The sequence below is a fragment of the Dendrobates tinctorius genome, unplaced genomic scaffold, assembly GCF_039654945.1.
Source record: "Dendrobates tinctorius isolate UK_male_01 unplaced genomic scaffold, ASM3965494v1 ptg000042l, whole genome shotgun sequence".
Lineage (NCBI taxonomy): Eukaryota > Metazoa > Chordata > Amphibia > Anura > Dendrobatidae > Dendrobates > Dendrobates tinctorius.
The window spans coordinates 6,181,021-6,188,256 of record NW_027361710.1 but is presented as its reverse complement, the minus strand read 5'-3'; positions in this window follow the sequence as shown (position 1 = coordinate 6,188,256).

Below are 7,236 nucleotides of genomic sequence, written 5' to 3'. Positions count from 1 at the left end.
TGGAAACTGTGCAGCTTTTCGTGATTAGGGGCTCTCAATGCAGTGAGGTGTCAATGAAATAGCCTACTAATATACTAGCATTCAATGCAGTGACCCACTAATGTAAGAGCCTGTCAGTTCTATTGACTGTTATTTCATTAGTACGGCATATCAATGCTGTAGCCTGCTAATGAAAAAAAATTTTTAACACAGTGACCTGCCAACTCAAGCGTATGCAGATTCTGTGACCACATAGTGCAACAGTGAATTAAGCTCTTCACCCCAAGGCCATTTTCCATTTTTTTGCTTTTTTCCTCTTCTTCTTCCAAGAGCCATAACTTTTTTATTTTTACGTCAATACAGTCGTGTGAGAGTTTATTTGTTTGTATGACACACACAGACACACAATGCAAATAATGTGTAAACGTCTCTCCTTTTCATCTGGTTTCAGGTGTTATTTTCATATTGCTCATAAATGTTACTTGCCACAGGTGAGTTTGAATGAGCATCATATGCTTGAAACACAGTTGGTTTAACCACAATTTTTTCAAAGGTGCCAACAATCTTGTCAGGACCATTTTTGAGGTTCTGTGTTTCTGTGTGAAATTGTGTCCAATTTGCCTTATTTTTCTTCTCTGTTTTTTTTCCCTGTTGTTCCAGTACACACAAATGAAATAAACATGAGTATAACAAAATATGTGTAATTGCAATAATTTTTTGGGAGAAATACTTCATTTTCTGGAACAATTTCACGGGTGCCAACATTTTGGGCCATGAATGTACATCATATGTCATAAAGGGGTTAATGCATTAGTCTGCTAATAAAGCTAAGTTCTGAAACAAAGTCCGTCTCTGTCACTCGGTTTTTGGCACTAGTTCTCTTGTCAGTCATGCGTTTAGGCTTCAGTGAGACAGTTCTTGATTTTTTCCCACTTTCCTAGATTGTAAGGCTGGTTTCAGACTAGTGCATTTTACATGCAGCGCACGGCGTCGCTAAGCCCCACCCCCTGCCCACCCCATCCGGTCATTTCCTCCTTCTATCGCACACGGCTGCATGCGATCTGTGCACCCTATCTTTAGCATAGGGTGCGCAGACCGTGCACTGGCCGTGCGCTAGTAGGATTTTTGCGTGCGCTGCGCACTTTTGATGGTGCGCTGAGCGCACCAAAATGCAACATGGTGCGTTCGGCGCACACTGGTGCACCTTCAAAAGTGCGCATGCAAAAATCCTACTAGCGCACGGCCAGCGCATGGTCTGCGCACGCTATGCTAAAGATAGGGTGCGCAGATCGCATTCTGCCGTGTGCGATAGTAGGAGGAAATGACCGGACGGGGCGGGCAGGGGGCGGGGCTTAGCGTCGCCGTGCGCTGCATGTAAAATGCGCTAGTCTGTAACCAGCCTAACACATCTGTGATTCACCATATGGACAAAAGTATTGGGACAAATGTACATTTCACCTATAGGAGCTCTTGTGACCTCCTATTCTAAATTGATAGGCATTAATGTGGAAAAGTTCTCTATGTTCTAGAAAAAATTCTACAAGATTTTGAAAAGTGTCTGTCGGAATCTTTGCCCATTCTTCCAGAGGAGAATTTTTAAGGTGAGACACAAATGTTGGACGAGAGGTCCTTGCTCACAATCTTCATTTGAGTTCATCCTAAATGTGTTAAGGTTCTGTGTGGGCCAGTCAACTTCTTCACCGCAGACTCAAAGCCATGCCTCGATGGCAGGGTTGGGAAATACTTTTTCCAAGGAGTCACATGAGAGATTGTAACTGTTATTGGGGGCCAAACCAATAGGCTGAAATTCATTCTGTTCAATATAATTTTTATCAACACATAATTATTATTATTTTATAATAATATTAATTTTGTCAACTAATATTGAGGAGGATTAAAGAGTAAGTAGGAGCTGGTGAGCCACAGTTTCAGTTACAATAAGAAGAGCAAAGACAAAAAAAGTCTAAATAATAAAAATATTGGAGAAAAAGAAACCGATCACAGATTAAAATGTTTCTATACAAATGCACAAAGCACAGGCAACAAACAAGGAGAACTGGAACTACTAACGCAGGAAAAGAAATATGATGTCATTGGAATCACTGAAACTTGGGACGCTACACATGATTGGAATACAAGGCTAGAAGGATACAACTTTTTTGCGAGAAACAGACTTAATAAACAGGGAGGAGATGTTGCATTGTATGTTAGAAAAGCGTATATCTGCACAGAGATCCAAGCTTCAGAGACTGAGGGAAACTGTTTGGGTAAGAATACAAGGAGAGAACAATGGAGGTATTTACTACAGGCCGCCTGTGCAAGCTGAAGATATGGATCAACTCTTTAATAATCTTTATTTTTTTATATAGCGCTAACATATTCCTGCAGCACTTTACAGTTTGCACACATTATCATCACTGTCCCTGATGGGGCTCACAATCTAAATTCCCTATCAGTAAGTCTTTAGAAGGTGGGAGGAAACCAGAGTTCCCAGAGGAAACTCACGCAAACTCCTTGCAGATGTTGTCCTTGGTGGGATTCAAACCCAGGAGTGCTAACCACTGAGCCACCGTGCCGCCCTCTCTTTATGCATCAAATGGCCAAGTTCTCCAAAAAATATGACATAGTGGTCATGGGAGATTTCAACTATCCAGACATTTGTTGGGATTCTCTCTCAGGCGAAACTAACAGGTCAAGGAAATTCTTATCCTCTCTTGATGACAACTTTATCTTCCAAAAGGTAGGGGAGAAAACAAGAGGATCGGCTACCTTGTATCTAATTCTTATAAACAGGGAGGAAATGGTTGAGGAGGTAAGAGTGGCTGAGACCTTAGGAGGTAGCAACCATGCTATTTTAAAATTATGAATAACTAGAGGAGGAAGACCTGTGAAGACTCAAACTTCAAGGTTAGATTTCAGAAAGGCAGATTTTAAGAGACTCAGAAAGAGAATTGGAGGGATCCAATGGCTGAATTTCCTTAGGGACAAAAATGTCCAGGAAGGATGGGAAATTTTGAAAAATGAGATTCCCAAAGCACAATCGTTAACAATTCTGAAAAGAGGGAAGAATAGGAAGCATTTTAGGAAACCAGGATGGATGAACACAGAACTTAAACATGTTCTAATAATGAAGAAAGAAATGTTTATCAAATGGAAAGAGGGAGGCATATCTAAAGAAGAATATAATGCCTACAGAACCTTCAGGGGACACATCAGGTTAGTGTGACTCTCCAGAGTCCGGTTGTCACAGTGACATCGCCTCCCTCTAAGAGGTGAAGTCATGCTTGGAGGCAGAAAGGGACCCCCATGCCAGGCAGCATAGATTTAATCACAATTTCCTGCTGCAGGTCAGAAAAGGAAGATACCTTATAAATTTTGGCCAGCAGAAGGGGTTGGTGAGTCAGCTAGAAGTCAGCTGAGGAGGTTGTCATGGAAACGAAAGCAGCTGTGAGGAAAAATGACAGTTACAACGTGAGGAGGTGAGGTAAAGAGATCTTTCTGGAAGATCCTGTCAGATGAAGACAGGGAGCTGATCTGAGAGGAGCTTGATAGGCAAAGCTGATCTGTGAAAAGGGAAAGGACAAGAGCAGAGTCTGAGAGACTCTAGGGAAGCTAAAATACTGCATATAGCAGACCCCTGAGTGAAGCGCTAATAAAGAGAAAAGGGACATCAGAGTCCTAGGCTGACAGGAACTGTGCGCCCTGATAGCCGAATCTGAAAGTACAGGGGATTGTAAATTCCTGTGCACATTGAACACCTGAGGGCACGTCAGTGGATAAGGAGCCCGGGGCTGATGGTGAAAAGGACGGTATCCATGGAATAGGCTCACACTGACAGCCATACAGGTTAGTGAAACCATTATGAATAGAGGGTCACAGCATAACTATATACAGCGGAGACCCACACACATAGCGCAGAAAGGAAGGTCCTAAATCCCCACCTGGCAAGGTGGATCCCCTGAATGCCTTCAGGCGAGCCTTACTCATTCCATCACCTGTATGTGGTACTCCGGACTACAACCAATTACCAGTAAAAGGTAAAGAAACTGCACCTCTCTGTGTCTTTCTCTCATTTCTCTGCACCCCAACGTTCACAGCCATTTTTACTATTTAACATCTTTCCCTGCTACTACAGCCCTACCTGTGGAAGGCTACAGCATCAAAGCTGCGCCCAACATCCATTCCAGAGAAGCAACACTGCAGCGCTGGTCACCTCTGACTAGAATACCACAGGTGGCATCACGTATTTCACCATCTAATAACTTTATTTTCATTTTTACCACATAAATACCACACAACATTCCCCTATTTTAATTACTGGACGCCTCTGGGCCACGGACCGAGTCACCACCCCATTGAAGTCGACGGGCCCGGTACCGAGTACCCCCAGGCCCCGCGGGGCGCTCCAACAGCTAAAGCTGACAATGAATTAAGGCTTGCAAGAGATGTCAAAAGCAATAAAAAAGAATTTGGGGAATATGTCAAAAGTAAAAGAAAAGTCAAAGATGCTATAGGATTTTTACAAGATGAAAATGATGAAATGGTAAGAAAGGATGTTGAGAAGGCCGAACTTTTAAATTCCTATATTGCATATGTTTTCTCTCAGAAAGGAAATATAACATCAACTGATCTTCACTATCCTATTACAGGAATAGAAGAATCCAGGCTATCTATAAACAGAAAGATAGTGAGGGAATACTCAGCTAACATAAATGAATTCAAGTCTCCAGGTCCAGATGAACTACACCCCAGAGTGCTGAAGGAGATAGCAGAAGAAATTTTTGAACCAGTCTCCATAATCTTTGAAAATTCTTGGAGATCAGGAGAAGTCCCAGAAGACTAGAGAAGAGCAAATGTTGTTCCTATCTTCAAAAAGGTGAAGAAGGTGGACCCAGGGAACTATAGGTCGGTTAGTCTGACTTCTATACCAGGAAAGATCTTTGAACAAATTATTAAACAATAAGTATTTACATACCTGGATAAGAATGAAGTGATTAACCAGAGTCAGCATGGGTTTGTAACTAATAAGTCATGTCAGAGTAACTTAATTTCCTTTTATTACAGAATCACTGACTGGGTGGATCAGGGAAATGCTGTAGATATAGTATATCTTGACTTCAGCAAAGCATTTGACAAAGTATCTCACACCATCCTTTTTGAAAAAATGACTTAGTATGGAATGGACAAGGCAACTGTTAGATGGATTCATAACTAGCTTAGTGATCGGACCCAAAGAGTTGTCATAAATGGCTGAACATCCAGTTGGAAGAATGTCTCAAGTGGGGTACAGGACTCTGTTCTGGGCCGTGTATTATTCAACATATTTATCTATGATTTAGATGAAGGAATTGAGGGTACACAGATTAAATTTGCTGATGACACAAAGTTAGGAGGGATAGCTAATACTAGAGAAGAGAGAGAAGATTCAAAAAGATATAAACAAACTGGAGCAGTGGGCAGCAACTAACAGAATGGTTTTTAACAGGGAAAAATACAAAGTACTATATCTGGGCAATAAAAATGAAAAAAGCATATACAGAATGGGAGGAATAGGGCTAAGCAGCACATGTGAAAAAGACTTGGGTATACTAATAGATCAAAAAACTAAACATGAGTCAACAGTGTGATGCAGCAGCAAAAAAGACAAATGCAATTCTGGGATGTATTAACAGAAGCATACAGTCTAGATAACGTGAAGTCATTATCCCCCCTCTACTCCTCTTTGGTCAGAACTCATCTGGAATACTGCGTCCAGTTTTGGGCACCACATTTTAAAAAAGACATCAACAAACTGGAGCAAGTTCAGAGAAGACCAACCAGAGTGATGATCGGTCTGCAAACCATGTCCTATGAGGAACGGTTAAAGGATTTGGGAATATTTAGCTTGCAAAAAATAAGACTGAGAGGAGACTTAATAGCTGTCTACAAATGTCTCAAGGGCTGTCACATTGTAGAAGGATGATCTTTATTCTCATTTGCACAAGGAAAGACTAGAAGTAATGGGATGAAACTGAAAGGGAGGACACACAGATTAGATATTAGAAAAAACTTTTTGACAGTGAGGGTGATCAACAAGTGGAACGGGCTGCCATGAGAGGTGGTGATTTCTCCTTCAGTGGAAGTCTTCAAACAGAGGCTGGACAGACATCTGTCTGGGATGATTTAGTGAATCCTGCTTTGAGCAGGGGGATGGACCAGATGGCCCAGGAGGTCCCTTCCAACTCTACCATTCTATGATTCTATGAATATAGAGAACCATGAGAATCAATTGTTGGTTTATTCTGCCCAGATAAGTGAGTTTAGACAACTTTTTTTCCAATGTGTGTGGGTTCCTCTTAACAATTCTATCAGCATCAGATGATGGTAGAAATATGAATAAGCTGTGTTTACGTAAGCATCAGTGTAAGAAGGTGCGACGTAAAAGACGAGAATGCTCGGCGCTATGTAGCATTTGCTCAAGAAGAATACCATCTACTGTCCAAGTGGAACCTTGCGGAACCAACCAGCAGAGGGAGTTTCAGTAATGAAGAGATTGGATGCAGCATTGGGTCAGGTGACCTTGATGATGCAGTTCCCCAATATAAAAAGCCAGCGTGACAAAACAGGAGGAACTTTGGTGGTGGTGGTGGTGAACCAGAGGCGAGAGTAAGTCAAGCCATTGGTTCCAGCACTGCTATAATAGAATGAAAAGACTGTTATAATAGAATGAAGCGGAGGATTCATTGTATATCTGATATTGAATATTTCATGCTGTAATTACCATGTTTTACATTACTACTAGAGTTGAGCGAAACGGGTCGAAAAAATTCAAAAGTCCCCGACTTTTGGCAAAGTCGGGTTTCATGAAACGAAACCCGACCCTAGGATGAGGTCGGCCACGAGGTCGGCGACTTACGCGCCAAAGTCGCGTTTCAAAAGTTTGTTTTGCGCTCTTTTTCAGCCAATCAGGATCCACGGACACTGTGGGCAACGTGATGACATAGGCACGGGTCACCACCATCTTTCATAAGGGCATGCAAGTGATTGGCTTGCTTTGGTGGGCGTCACAGGGGGTATAAAAGGGCGTGCACGCCGACCGCCATCTTACTTCTGCCGATCTTAGTATAGGGAGAGGTTGCTGCTGATTCTGTAGGGAGAGCGTTAGGCAGGGAAGAAGACAAAAAAACTGCTTCTGCTGCTAGCGATTTGGCCTGCACAACACACCAGTCACTGTGTGTGCAGTGCAAGGGGAGGCTATATAGTGGTGTATCAGTGGTG